Consider the following 15,601-nt stretch of genomic DNA (forward strand, 5'->3'; position numbering starts at 1 on the left):
AGAGAGGAGACTTCATCTTAGTTTTTCCCAGGGGAATATCAGAAGCTCGCTTTTTTATGAAGAAAAGAAAAAATAGGACAGTGGCTAACATATATATCTGGATAGCTTCCAGCTCTGCAATTCTATGATTCTATGTCTCTGGCTCCCTAAAGATGAGGGACAAGTGAAGTTCCACAAATGCTGATTTAGAAGACGGAAAACGGGGAGAAAGAAAGAGACATCTTCACGAACTAAAAGTAAAGGTTTCTTTCAGATTTGCCATGTGACGTAGGATAACCAAGTATGATAATAAATGCAGATGTCACTAACACAAAACTGTGCATTAGCTTTACATTATAGGTGCATTCATTAGAGAAACTGATTTGCAGCAGCTTTCTACGAAGCGTATAAGCCAGGCATAGGCAAACTCGGCCCTCCAGATGTTTTGGGACTACAACTCCCATCATCCCTAGCTAACAGGACCAGTGGTCAGGGATGATGGGAGTTGTAGTCCCAAAACATTTGGAGGGCTGAGTTTGCCTATGCCTGGTATAAGCCAAACTGCCTCTGCACACTGGGTGAAATAACCTTTAGGATGCTTTTACACTGGCAAACACTCTGAGCAGGATCGAACCCTGATCTGCTCAAGGACGTGGTGGGGAAAAACCGTGCAGGCATGATGGTTTCCCGGGCTTCCTGCTGCTGCTGTGCCGCTGGAGCACGATTTCTGTTCTCATCCTGAAGCAAAGTTCTTAACCTGAAGCACTATTTCTGGGTTAGCGGAGTCTGTAACCTGAAGCGTATGTAACCTGAGGTACCACTGTATATATATTCCACTTCCCAAGTTGGTTGGTGAAATATTTCCCGTGAATCCTGATAAGAACATTCAAAGAATAAACACAGCCTGTCCATCACCGGTAGATTGGGCTTCTGACAGTGTAATGCAAACATGTTCGTTTTCATGTGGTTAAAATAAACAGATTGGCTGTGCCCCCTACCGTTTGGAATACACTTGCCTAGCAGCTCTCAGTTTGTCTCAGGTTACTAACTCTTCCTGCTAAATTGTCCTGAGTCTGGGGGAAAGTATGGAGAGGATTTTGAGATGGGCAGAAAAAAACATGGATCTGGATTTTGCAGAGAATCCCAGTGGTTTGAGCTGCCCAAACCAACAAGCGGGGGGAAGTCAGGTTGTGGACTCCGACAATTGCCTGTTGCTCAGGCCCCGTAAATGAATGTGCGGCAACAGTCAATGGTGTGTAATTTAGCTCAGAGGCTGGCTTAGCCGGTCACAGGTGTCACTGAGATATTCTGAATGCGGAATGCTCAAAACTTTTCACCATGAAATATTGCACATGTGGTACTGTAATTGAGACACACTGGGGAAATCTCCCTAGAGCTCACACTTCCCTATCTAACTGGATGCCAGGCCAGCGTTTTGATTCCAACTGCTGGGTTAGCTTGGAGAGCATGGAATTGCTATCTGACACATGGCCAGCTGACCTTGATACTCGGACAAATTTCATTGTGTGCGGACTGAAGTTTTTTTGGGGGGAAATGGGCCTGTTTCTAGGATTCAATGAAGCTGAGGATCAGTTCATTCAGCCAGCTAAAGTGGGCTGCCATAAATGTATTGAAGCAGCCTTCCATTCCAAACACAACAGGTAATCTGTGAGCGGGTGGAAATATTGTGTCGATCACCTGCTCATGAGGCCTCCCCTGAAAAACAAAATAGATTTTCTTTTATCAACTCCAGGGTTAGAACTTTTAAGAAGTCACAATTAAGGTGGAATCTAGACACATTAAGAAATGTTGTGAAAGTGTTTGTTTGTTTAAAAAAAAGTTTTGGAAAATATATTGAACTTGCCATAGCTCACCATCGCCATCTAGTGTCACATTTGTATAATAGGTAAAGGTAAAGGACTCCTGGACGGTTAAGTCCAGTCAAAGGCGACTATGTGGTTGCGGCCCTCATCTCGGATTTAGTCCGAGGGGTGGCACATAAATAATAAATTATTATTATTATTATTATTATTATTACCCAGACCTCACATATCCTTCAACTTTCCTCAGATGCAAATAGGGACATTGCTCACTCCATTCCTCAACTGACCCTCCCTTACCCCCAATTTTTGTCCCTCTCCCATGCAGAGCATTTCCACCACTAACAGAACACAATAGGACATAGCACGCACTCCCCTCCACCATCCTGAGAAAACCCATTAATCCTTATTCCATTCCATTCTTTGGTAGATTTACAAAAATAAAAGCACACTCCTTCCTTCCTTCCTTCCTTCCTTCCTTCCTTCCTTCCTTCCTTCCTTCCTTCCTTCCTTCCTTCCTTCCTTCCTTCCTTCCTTCCTTCCTTCTACACACACCAATATATACACCATTTATTATTGTTGGAATTTTTTGTAAAATACTGAGTGTGCATCGTAAGAATCCTGTCAGTTAATAATACAGTTGTATTTTGGAAGTCGAACGGAATCCATTCCAGAAGTCCATTTGACTTCCAAAACGTTCAGAAACCAAAGCGCCCCATCAGACATTTGGCTTCCAAAAACAGTTCGCAAACTGTTTCGAACAGTCGCTTCCAGGTTTGTGCTGTTTGGAAGCCAAAATGTTCGAGAACTAAGCTGTTCGAAAATCAAGGTACGACTGTAATAATAATAATTTTATTATTTCAACCCCGCCCATCTAAGTGGGTTGCCCCAGCCACTCTAGATGCTTTGCACTATTAATTGCTATTTATCAAGGGTGATGAATGCTCACTGCCAATCCTCTTGCGGCTTTGGTAACACGGACAGGCCTGTCTAACGGGTGGAGTGACCCTTCAGAGCTTCCCCCCTTTTTTGTCATTAATGAATTCCACTCTGCTAATTGGTTTTACCCAAAGAATTATGTAGGATGTTTTCTCCCTGGGCACGTCGTGTTTCTCCGCCTGCGATTTATATCTTGCTTATTGATGCAGGCGTGAACGAATGAAAATACACCCTGGCCACGGTTATCTTTCAAACAACGGCTAATCAATCATCTTGCCTGTTGTTGAACCTGCTTCATTCAACCTGCATGCTGATGATATTGCTTAAGGGGGACTGATGGGGGGAAAGGAGAATGAGGTAAGGTAAAAGGTAAAGGACCCCTGGACAGATTAAGTCCAGTCAAAGGCGACTATGGGGTTGCAGCGCTCATCTCGCTTTCAGGCGTTTGTCCACAGACAGCTTTCCGGGTCATGTGGCCAGCAGGACTATGTGGTACGTAAAGTTGCAGTCAAGTGCAACATTCTGACAGAGGACTAATGGCTTCCATGTTCTAACCGGTTGCTGTGACAACCAGTTTGTTGGTTGCTGGTAGTTAAGAAAGATAACTGCTCAGTTGCAGTCACCTCAGGACCAACTTCCCTCTGGTATAGTTTATTTGCTTATGTAACCTAAGCCTGCCTTCAGGTAAAGGTAAAGGTTAAGGGACCCCTGACCATTAGGTCCAATCGTGGCCAACTCTGGTGTTGTGGCGCTCATCTCGCTTTATTGGCTGAGGGAGCCGGCGTACAGCTTCTGCGTCATGTGGTCAGCATCATTGCTCCATCTTGCTCTGTCCTGCCAACATTGATTGGAAGTGGCACTCCAAGATTTCAGGTGGAGAATCTTTCGCAGCCAGGGATTGAATCTGGGGTCTTCTGCATGCATGAAAGTTGCTCCACCACAAACGGCAGCCCTTCCATGTATCTTGCTGCCAGGGATTAAAAGTGCAAACTGGGTTTCACTTTGCAGATTGCTTCAGAAAGCGTGAATTAGGTAGGATCACCTTTAAACCAAATTGATTTTCTCCTCCAACCCTAGTTATCTTCATGAACTTGTCTGTCATCCTTGGGTGGGGGCCGTGCCAACCTGCACCATCCCAGTGTTTGCATCTATGCTGCCAAGGCATGTTTCATCCAGAACATGGAGTAAAGGCACCTCTGATTAAGGCCTCCTTGCATGGTTCCATTTTGCCTGAAATCCTATTCCGTCTTTCCATAAACGTTTTTTCTTCTTCTCTCTTTCTCTGTTCTGTTCGTAAATTTAATTCCCAGCCCTGGGATTTTTGTCTTGCTTTTTTTTTTAGTTCTGATGAGAGTGAACAGCTGGCTTGTACTGTGGATTTTGTTGACAGCATTCAGTTGTTACTCTTTTTTTTTTTTTTTTGGTCAGACGGAGCCTGCGTCGCTTTGTCTGGCTACTGTCTGACATGTCAGCTTACACACTGCTCCAGCCCCCAGCTGTTGCCTCCTTTCATGCTATGGATCGCACTTTGCATTAGATTTAAACGTGCCTTCAGAAAATAGTAATAATAAAAATGTCGGCAGAGCTGATCAGTTGCCACAGCAACCTGTAAAATGGGAGAAATCTGATCCTGGAGCAGCCAAGAACTTTGTTGGAAAGGATTTCTGCATATGCATTTGAGGGTACACTTATCGGCCCATCTTGAAAGTGATCATAATGGCAGCTGAAGAGGCACTGCTTTGAACACTGAAAATGCAATGAAAACCTCAATTTAGTTAAGGGAAAAACACAACTTCAAAACACCGTTAAACTTTTGATGTGTGTTACAAAGACTTTGGGAAGTGTCTCGACACAACATTTTGCCTCCAAGGATGGTGGGACAAATGAAAGTAAAAGAAAGAATAGATCATTCTGTTGTTTTTTTACTTCTGTTCACACATACACTATTTTTCCTTGTTGTTGTTTAGTCGTTTAGTCGTGTCCGACTCTTCGTGACTCCATGGACCAGAGCACGCCAGGCACTTCTGTCTTCCACTGCCTCCCGCAGTTTGGTCAAACTCATGCTGGTAGCTTTGAGAACACTGTCCAACCATCTTGTCCTCTGTCGTCCCCTACTCCTTGTGCCCTCAATCTTTCCCAACATCAGGGTCTTTTCCAGGGAGTCTTCTCTTCTCATGAGATGGCCAAAGTATTGGAGCCTCAGCTTCACGATCTGTCCTTCCAGTGAGCACTCAGGGCTGATTTCCTTCAGAATGGAGAGGTTTGACTCTCAAGAGTCTCCTCCAGCACCATAATTCAAAAGCATCAATTCTTCAGCGGTCAGCCTTCTTTATGGTCCAGATCTCACTTCCAGACATCACTACTGGGAAAACCATAGTTTTAACTATACAGACCTTTGTTGGCAAGGTGATGTCTCTGCTTTGTCATTGCTATTTTTCCTTAACTGAGACCAATTCATACTTGGCACAGTGTCTGATTGCGCAAACAACTTCACCCATATATTTTCTTCAGGTTTCCACCATTGATTTTCCAATTTAACTGAGCAGCCTGGAAGCCACTGTGGAATGTATCTTCCTTGGACTGCTTGGATGGCAATTACCCTAGGAGAGGCAAATAAGAATGCCCTGGGGTGGTTTCCGGTTAGCATGGCAGGCACCCCATCCAATACCCTCATCTCACTATGGAATGGTCAGATGAGAAGAGCTATCAATGTGGATCATCCTGAGCACCCTCTCCAGCTCTGTGGAGTTCAGCTGTCTCATTGCTTTCCAGGAGAGTTTCAAGCAATGAAACTGGACCACAGCTTGAGTTGAAGATGGGAGGTGGAGCAAGCTTGATTTCTTCTGCTCTGAAGGGTGGAACCTGAACCCACAGCTTCAGGTTACAAGAAAGGAGATTCCAACTAAACATCAGGAAGACCTTTCTGATGATGAAAGTTGTTTGACAGTGAAACGGTCTCCTTTGGGAGGTGGTGGAATCTTCTTCCTTGGAGGTTTTAAAGCAGAGGCTGGATGACCACCTGTCATGGATGCTATAGGGTGGGAGGTGGGGTGGGGTTGGACTTGATGACCCTTGGGGTCCCTTCCAACTCTACAATTCTTTGATTATCAATCAGGGGACTCTGGATCTGAGAAGTAGGTAAACAACCTCTTCTGGAAGGGGTTGTTCTTCCTGTGAATGACCAGGTATGTAGTCTGGGGTACTCCTTGATTCAACTTTGACACTGGACACCTAAATTGCTGCAATGATCTGGAGTGCATATTTCCACTCCATGCCCAAGCGATCTCCCAATTAGACTACTATGATGTGCTCTGCATGGGGCTGTTCCTGAATATATATTGCTGCTAGTGCAAAATGTGGCCGACAGAGTTTTGACTCATCAAGGCGATGTGAGATCATATAGCGCTATAGTCCTTAAAGATCTGCAGTTCAAGGTGATGGATTTGAGCTATAAAGTCCTAAACAGCTTAGGACTCAGCTACTGTCCTGTCCTGAGCATGGTTTCAGATTCCACCACCAAGTGAAATCCAGGCTACTCATGGTTCCCACACCAGTAAGTTAATACCAGAAAGGACCAGAAAGGATTGTTCAATGCTTGGCCCTTATTTAAAGCATCATTGAGAAGCTGTGAGGGGATACAGAAGTTCTCTCTGTGGTCTTGACAGTGATGAGTCCTTCACACCACCAACCTTTTAGCATTCAGCGCATGATGAACCAGCATGCATTTATTGACTGGAAGACAATTATCAAAATGAGCTAAGCGATTTTACACAAAGTACAGAGAAAGCAATCTTCAAGATTCTTTTATTATAAAAAATGGAGCCATTTAATGCTCAACAATGCGTCTTTGTTTTGCACTTAAATCCCCACTAAAGCTCCTAGTTGCAAAAGTTACGGTAAATCATGAGATTTCTCCTCCCCCAACTAATGATTTCACCATTTTTTAATGGGAGAACAGGGCTGTTACACATGTCCTCATTTTCACCTGTGAAATGGGTCTAGGCCAGGAGGCAAGGCAGAATGAACTAGGTTTGGAAACAAGAAGACAAAGGGCAGGATTCCCCTACTGAGCTCTGTTAGGGGCTGCCTTATACTGCATATACGGTTTGCTCTCTGAGCAGAATATATAAGTCTTTACTGAATGTCCACTTATTAGGGTTTTAGCCTTGTTTTAAATGCATGTGTTTGTGTGTGTTTTCTTTTTTCTTTTAAAGAATATTTATTAAAGTCTTCAATAGTAATACAATAAAAAGAAAAAAGAAAAAGATGAAAAAATAACAAAAATACAAAAATAAAAATATTTAAAAACACATAAAGTTTCCATTACTTATTTTTCATTAACTTATTTCCCAGACCTCCTCATACCTCCCTTTTTTGTATTCCAATTCAAATTGTTAGTTCAGCAAATCCTTATCAATAAATTTTAACCTATTTCTAAACCTTTTTTTCCATATTTCTCTTAAAGCATTACAGCTGGAAACCACTTAATTTCTATCCGACATCATTCTAACATTCATTATGTTTTCAACTGTTTTTAATTATTGTTAGGTGTAAATCACTTTCACATGGTGGTTTAGAAGGTGATTAATAAATTATATGTAATAATAATAATAATAATAATAATAATAATAATAATAATAATAATAATTTCAGTACTATCTACACCAGGTATCTTCAACCTTTTAGACCCACAACCCACTTTTAACGCAAACATTTGGGGACCGATTTCTTAATCTTGCATGGTGGTAGTGCTTGGATTAAGCCATGACTCCTGAGGGAGTGGGTGGCGATGTGGTCTAAACCACGGAGCCTCTTGGGCTTGCCGATCGGAAGGTTGGCAATTTTAGTCTGCCCGATGGGGTGAGCTCCTGTTGCTCTGTCCTAGCTCCTGCCAACCTAGCAGTTTGAAAGCATACCAGTATGAGTAGATAAATAGGCACCTCTCTGGCGGGAATGTAAATGGTGTTTCTGTGTGCTCTGGCACTCGGCAAGATGCTCTGCCATTGAGTAATGGGTCTTCCCCAAAAACGGACTGAAATTTTTTTCTTCTCCATCTCTAAACACCCCAAATCTGTCTGTTAAGCATACGGCATCAAGCCTTGAGGCGTGTGACCTGACAGAGCATTGGTGCAATGTGTTCCCACCAGAACCCCAGAGGACTGATTTTTTAAACTCATCTTCTCCACCCCAAAATTTTCATTGAAAGATTCTCCTCTAAACCAAGAAGCCATTAGCAGAGGTTATCAGAGTTTACTGAGCAGACTACCTACCTACTCAAAGGCAAGGCTGTCTCATCCTGAATGCACATTTCCTATAGACGCTCAAATAATACACAACACCAATTAGCATTAATGAGAGCTTAAATCACCCCATGCTGAGATACGAATATATATAATAAGCACTGTGAGCTCGAAGAGGAAAATGTGTTGAGGTAAATCTAAATGAGGAAATGGTAATGCAGAAGCAGAAATGGTGGTATTTGTAGACCTGGATAAACCACAGAGAGGGGAGCAAAAGGCAGAAACTTCAAGCCAGGGCTGGATCCAGGTTTGAGGGAACACATGGCAAAGGGCCCTCCAGCAGAACCTGCCTACATCAGAGGGTCTCCTGTCAGGAGAAGGGTTGCAGCTTAGTGGTAGAGCATCTGCTTTGCATACAGAAGGTCCCAGGTTTGATCCCCAGCATCTCCAAGTTGGACTGGGAATGTGTCGGGTCTGAAATCCTGGAGAGCCAGCACCCGTCAGTGTACAAAATACTGAGCTAAATGGACCATTGAAGCATTAAGAGCGGTAGTCTGATAATTTGGGGAACTGGGTTCACTTCCCCGCTCCGCCACATGCAGCTGCTGGGTGACCTTGGGCCAGTCACACTTCTCTGAAGTCTCTCAGCCCCACTCACCTCACAGAGTGTTTGTTGTGGGGGAGGAAGGGAAAGGAGAATGTAAGCTGCTTTGAGACTCCTTTGAGTAGTGATAAAGCGGGATATCAAATCCAAACTCTTCTTCTTCTACTACTATAGCCAGCACCAGGTAGATAGGTGGCAGAGGTTGCTATTTTAATTTCCCACAATGCACTTCATGTAGGCACTGTGAAGCCCTGAGCTGGCTCAACCAGTGCAGGTCAGAGCACATGAAAAAGCATAGCTAGGTGGCTCCAGATCAGGCTTTTTCTGGTGGGCACTGCCAGGGTGCAAATATCTCACAGACAAGAGGTTATCTCGGGCTTTACTGATCTGGCACCCTACCAGATATTTGGACTACCAATATTTGGCCCACCCAACCCTATAGCACTGTGCCTCCAACAAAGTTTGAGAAGCCAGGCATCACACAGCAGCATGGAAATGGACCAAAGGACTTCTGGAAACATTCCTCCTGTCTTTGGAAAGGCTTTACTCCTGTCACAGAGCTAAAATGCCCAGAGTGGTTCAACAATCAGTCTCTCTCTCCGGGGAACATTGTAGCTCCCTGAAGGGGAATTGGGGATCCACTATTTAATCTCAGAAGCCTTAACAAACTACCATCCCCATGTTTCCATACACTCCAAGTGTCCTCATTTTCCAGCAACAGTGCTGCTACAGTGGTACCTCGGGATGCGAACAGGATCCGTTCCGGAGCCCCGTTTGCATCCAGAAGCAAACGTAACTAGCGATGGCATGTCTGCACACGTGTGCGTCGCTTTTTGCCGCTTCTGCGCATGTGCGTGATGTCATTTTGAGCATCTGTGCATGCGCTAGCAGTGAAAGCCGGAAGTAACGTGCTCCATTACTTCTGGGTTGCCATGGAGCGCAACTCGAACGTGCTCAACATGAAGCATATTCAACCCAAGGTATGACTGTATTGTAGAAGCCGTCTCGGTTTCTGATCTGATCCTGGAATGCCATACTTTCTCTTTTTCCTCCCCGCCATGTCTCAGAGACCAATTAAAAGTATGTGGAGTGGTGGAGGAACCCTCTCGGCCGTCCGGGGCAGGATGCCGCGGGCGGGGCAAACTGCCCGACGGTGCATGCATGACATCCGTACGGACTGCGCATGCGTGGCATCCCCTATGGACTGCACACATGCGGCAGCCGTGAGGTCGCCATGTGAGAAGCAGCCCATACAGACGCCCATATGAATGGCGCATGCGCGCGGCAGCCCATACAGATGCTGCGCAAGCTGCGCCTATGCTAACTGCGCATGCACCCTTGGCTGTTCTACAGCTGGGGGAGGCAGCGGGCCATCTAGACACCCCCCCGAGTGGTACCCGTGGCGGAACCGCCCCCTCCGTCCTCCTTCGTATGCCCCTGAGTGTTTGTGTAGGTGCAAAAAAGGGAGTCCCATTTATACTGAAAATAAAATACCTGCACAGAATGAAGGAAATGGCGAAGCTGGCATACAGAGCCCTTCCTATAATTTTGAAGGAAAGGATCACCAATCCACTTTAAATTCTTTCACTGTAATGCTTCAGCTGCCAGCCATTTCGTAGGAAACGTGGGGGAGTGTTTATTCCTTAATTGTACATGGAGACTTACACTTCTCAGAAGGAAGTCCCACTGTATTCAATGGAGCTTACTCACAGGTAACTGGGTAAAGACTGAGCAGCCTTATACTGCAATCTCAAGCATTTTTACTCAGAACTAAGTCTCACTCAGTTCGATAGGATTTACTCTCTGGTATGTTCTTGACGCGGGTGGCGCTGTGGGTTAAACCACAGAGCCTAGGACTTTGCGACCAGAAGGTCGGCGGTTCGAATCCCTGCGACGGCGTGAGCTCCCCTTGCTCAGTCCCTGCTCCTGCCAACCTAGCAGTTTGAAAGCATGTCAAAGTGCAAGTAGATAAATAGGTACCGCTCTGGCAGGAAGGTAAACGGCGTTTGCTTGCGCTGCTCTGGTTCACCAGAAGTGGCTTAGTCATGCTGGCCACATGACCCGGAAGCTGTACGCAGGCTCTCTCGGCCAATAAAGCAAGATGAGTGCCGCAGCCCCAGAGTCGGCCACGACTGGACCTAATGGTCAGGGGTCCCTTTACCTTTTATGTTCTTGATCACTCAAAATTTCCATCAACATCATCATCATCATCATCATCAGTGCCAACCTGAATAAAATATTGGGGGGGGGGCAGGTAAGCCCCACCCCACACAATCAATCACATGACATGGTGCACATACACTATATGAATGGCAATGCCATCAACTTTTTTGGGGGGCCCCGCTCCCCCAAATATTTTATTGGGGGGCAAATCCCCCTAGGCCCCTAGAAGTTGCCTTCTATGATGACAATTCCCCCCCCCATCTTTATCCCTGACAGGGACTCAAGGCAGCTTGCTGCTAAGATCTTATTTCCTCCTATTGATCTGTAGAAGGTGCTGCAGATATTTTATTGATGACAATTCTGTGTGGTCAGTTTGGCAGAAAGGTTGACATTGGCTCCAATGACCGATGTATATGTGTCTATGGTGTCTATGGTGTAGGACAGAATTTCCCTGTTTTGATTTGAGGAATGTTGGAGGGCACGGGCTTCCTGTTTTGCAAGAGGTGGAAGCCACGACTTTCAAAATGGTCTAGAGGGGCTTTAAATGTATGTTGTGGATGCGACCCTGAACTCTTTCCTGACACATACGTTTGTAAGGAGGTACATTTACAACAAAGCAGGTACAGCCCAGACGTAGGCTTACCTCCTCAGTGAAAACTAGGTCAAAAGAAAACTCAAAAGCGAATGTTCGGAGGAGAGAGAGAGGAATATATGTGTGTGCGTCTTCAATAACTGTAGAGGCAATTAGTTCAGTGGGCTGTAAAACAACAATAATTTGGGATGGATTTCTGTGTGCCCTTTCATATTACAGTTTTCATCCACTGCTTTATTTTCGTAGCCACTCTGATATCTTAACGTTGTTTTTCCCCCTAGTAGAGTCCTTGCCAAACATTTGAAAATGTTACATATAGAGAAAGGCAAAAATGCTTGGTGCGTCACACGCACAAATATACACACACATACTCTCCCTACTTGACACCTTTTCCAGCCCTCCGGCTAATATTTTTTCAAATGTTAATGGTGCTTTTTACAATTGTATGAGGTTCGGGAAGGAAGAAACACATCGTCTCATGAGAGGGATAAGATTGGGATCTTTTAAAAAAAATACTAGAGCTGAGCAGACATTTTTCAAAAGACACTTTCTGGGATCATTTCTTTTTTTTTCTTCTTGCCCGCTCCCTAGAAAAAGAAATATAGGAATACAGGAAGAAGAGGCGAATTTAGGGCAGTGCAACCGGTTTCTCCTCACTGTGTGCTGAGCCTAGGGGGCGCTGCAAATACGATGTAGTGATTTGAGCAGAACAGAAGGTGAGAGGCAAGGGGTGCCCCGAACTTTGGCCTTGCCTAGGGCGCTGGTGAAATTTGAAAGACCAAAGTCTGCCCCTTCAGAAAGGTGTCTAGTACCAACTCAGCCATTGGTCTATCTAGCTCAGTCTTGTCCACACTGACTGAAAGTGGCTATCCAGGGTTTCAGGCAAGGGAATATTCCCAGCCCTACCTGGAAATGCCTGGGATTGAACCTGGGATTGAACCTGCGGCCCCTGAGCTATGAACCTTCCCTACATCGGTCCAATATACCCGAAGGAGCGTCTCCACCCCCTTCATTCTACCCAGACACTGAGGTCCAGTGCTGAGGGCCTTCTGGCGGTTCCCTCACTGCGAGAAGCCAAGTTACAGGGAACCAGACAGAGGGCCTTCTCAGTAGGGGCACCCACCCTGTGGAAGGCCTTCCTATTACATGTCAAAGAGAAAAACAACTACCAGACCTTTAGAAGACATCTGAAGGCAGCCCTGTTTAGGGAAGCTTTTACTGTTTGATGGAGTCCTGTATTTTAGTATTTTGTTGGAAGCCGCCCAGAGTGGATGGGGAAGCCCAGCCAGATGGGTGGGGTATAAATAATTATTTTATTATTATTATTATTATTATTATTATTATTATTATTATTATTATTATTATTACAGTGGTACCTTGGGTTAAGTACTTAATTCCTTCTGGAGGTCCTTTCTTAACCTGAAACTGCTCTTAACCTGAAGCACCACTTTAGCTAATGGGGCCTCCTGCTGCCGCCATGCCACCAGAGCATGATTTCTGTTCTCATCCTGAAGCAAAGTTCTTAACCTGAACACTATTTCTGGGTTAGCGGAGTCTGTAACCTGAAGTGTATGTAACCTGAGGTACCACTGTATTATTATTGCATTTCCCCTGAATATTCACCATTTCTTTTTCTTTTGGTATGGTTTAACCATCAATCCTTCTTCCCAGGCAAACTCTGGGAATCGCAGTGCTGAGAGGGGAACAGGGGTCTCCTAACAGCGCTCAACACCCTTAACAAACTGCAGCTCTCAGGATTCTTGGGTTGGGGGGGGGGGAAGACTTCGGCCAGGGGCGTAGGAAGGGGGGCGCGGGGCGCCCCAAGTATCACCATGGAGGGGGGTGACAAATGATCAAGGAGCAATTACTGCCCTACTAGGGCAGTTCATGAAAAACTTGTTTTAAAAAATGCCTGTTTCAAAGGTCTTATTGTCATGGTCTGGTCTACGGGTGATCGAAGTCCCTGCTGAGGATGTTGGGACTGGGGGCAAGATGATGGGGTGGGAGCAGGAATGAGAATCCAGAAGCCAGGAGTCATGAAGTCAAGGGTCCGAGGGTCAAAGAGCAAGGAGTCATGAAGTCAAGGGTCCGAGGGTCGAGAAGCAAGGAGTCAAGAAGCCTAGGTCCGAGGATCAGGAAGCAAGAAGCCAAACACAGCAAGGCAGGAAACGTGTTGTTGTGGCAAAGAGCCAAAGGGAAATGCTGACCTTATATCCCTTCCTGGTTCTTGCCACCAGGTTACCAAGCGGCCTCACCTGTGCGGCCGCATCTTGCCTCTCCAGAACAAACTTAGGAAGGCCCCAGTCCTGCGGAGCCCTACTGGTCACAGGGCCTGGCTCCTGCACGCACTCCTGACACTTATCTTACACCACTAGGGATTATATAGTTATATATGAAATTTCATGCATACAAGTTAATATCTTGACCCTCCTCCACGAAAATAGCTGTTTACTTGGCCGTATTCCTATGTCGTGAAGGGTGAAATTTCAATTCAGTGGAGCAGGGTCAAGATATACACATAATATCTGTACTTACTGTGACATCACCTGCACTTTGGAACTCCCTGCCTATTGCAACAAAGCACGTGCCTTTGCTAGACTCTTTTCAGGCAGCTGCTCAAAGCATTCTTCTTTAGGCAAGCATTCTTAGATGCTTAGGAAGCTGAAGTAATTTTAATCTTAATATTTTAGCTTTTGTATGTTTTAAAGTAGGATTGTTATTTTTTCTTGATTTTACTGCTGTGGTTTTTTTGTTTTGTTTTGGTGAACCACTTTGCAGGTTTTTAAAAATAAATTTTATTAAATAAATAAACAATAAATATAAATAAAATAACACAAGCCATCCTATAGATTTAAGTATCTGTCCACAGCCGCCTACTTGTTATCAGAGGCCCAGAATCCACATTCCTTTGTAAGAAAATATGAAACCATTTTTGCAGGCAAAAGAAATCACTGTGGGGGGAGGTGAGAAAGAAATTTTCCGCACTGGGTACCACCTGCCCTTCCTATGCCTCTGGCCTTGGCTGCATTAAAGTGGTATGATACTGCTTCAAATGTCTAATGCAGATGGGATGTTGGATGGTGTGAAAGTTTGGTGTTTGTACCCGCCCAAAGCAGAAGAAGAAGAAGAGGAGGAGGAGGAGGAGGGAGAGGAGGAGGAAGAAGAAAGGGTGGTGATGAGGAAGAGAAAAGCCACATTGGCTATACTTCATTTGGGTCTTTTCTCAGGGCTTCCTCTTTTGCTACAAACATTGAGCCGGCTGACAGAACATCGCTAAATAGGAGGCGGCTTCTGCTGATGGATGCTATGGCAGAATCGCCGCATGTTTATCTACTTAACGGCCCCGCAGAGTTGCCAAGTTCTACATCGTGCTCTGATCTTGCTGCGAGGCAGAATTTATACCTCCCCATTTGGACAGTCTTAATTTTTTCCTTCTGCCAAGAGGAAGACAGCGTATTCGCAAGGCGAGAAAGAGAATTGCTGCTAAAAATGGAATACTCTTGGATGTGTATGTTTCCCCCGCCTGCTCTTTACTTCTCCGGTATCAGACATGAGTTTTGGAAGTCATTTGGAACCGTAACAGGAGCATAATGGGCCTTGCCTTAAGTGCATTTTTGTGTGTGTGCTATGAAATCTGATGGCCTCTCCTTCTTCTCCGTCCCTATAAATTCCCAAGGCAGCTTCCCAGAAAGGAAAAAAGGGATCCTGCAGTGGTCTACAGCAGGGATTGGGAACCTGTGGCCTTCCAGATGTTGTGGTCCATTGGATTGCTCGCCCACCTTTCATCCAAATTTTCCAGGGAGGGTTGCAACAATATAAAAATGGAAGATTAAAACCAACTCAACCATGCTTTGGTTGAGATTCCTGCATTACGGAGGGTTGGAACGTTAACAACTTAGGACCATCATGTACCCTCTCATCTGCTTTGATCTGTGAAATTGGATCTACTACAGGTGCTACATAATACACATTCCACATTTGTAATAACTCAGTCATTTAATATGGCAGTGGTTATGTTGTTGTTGTTTAGTCGTTTAGTCGTGTCCGACTCTTCGTGACCCCATGGACCAGAGCACGCCAGGCACCTCTGTCCCCTTCATGGATCACTGCCTTGCCGTGGCGAAGGGGCTTGAAGAACTCAGAGAAGCTATGAACTATGCCGAGCAGGGGACCAAAGATGAACAGGTCATAGTGGAGAGTTTTGACCAAACGTGATCCACCTGGAGGAGGAACCGGCAAGCCACTCCAGTATCCCTGCCAAGAA

General features: G+C 45.1%; 1 long non-coding RNA gene across 1 annotated transcript; it reads left to right on the forward strand.

Moving 5' to 3' along the window:
- Positions 1-3,283: 3,283 nt before the first annotated feature.
- Positions 3,284-14,948, forward strand: LOC309369404. Its single transcript, XR_014168098.1, has 2 exons — positions 3,284-3,382; positions 14,565-14,948. It is a non-coding gene; the product is annotated as an uncharacterized lncRNA (long non-coding RNA).
- The last annotated feature ends 653 nt before the right edge of the window (positions 14,949-15,601 follow it).

This window comes from Podarcis melisellensis (genome assembly GCF_964234715.1).
Source record: "Podarcis melisellensis genome assembly, chromosome: 4".
Taxonomy (NCBI): Eukaryota; Metazoa; Chordata; class Lepidosauria; order Squamata; family Lacertidae; genus Podarcis; species Podarcis melisellensis.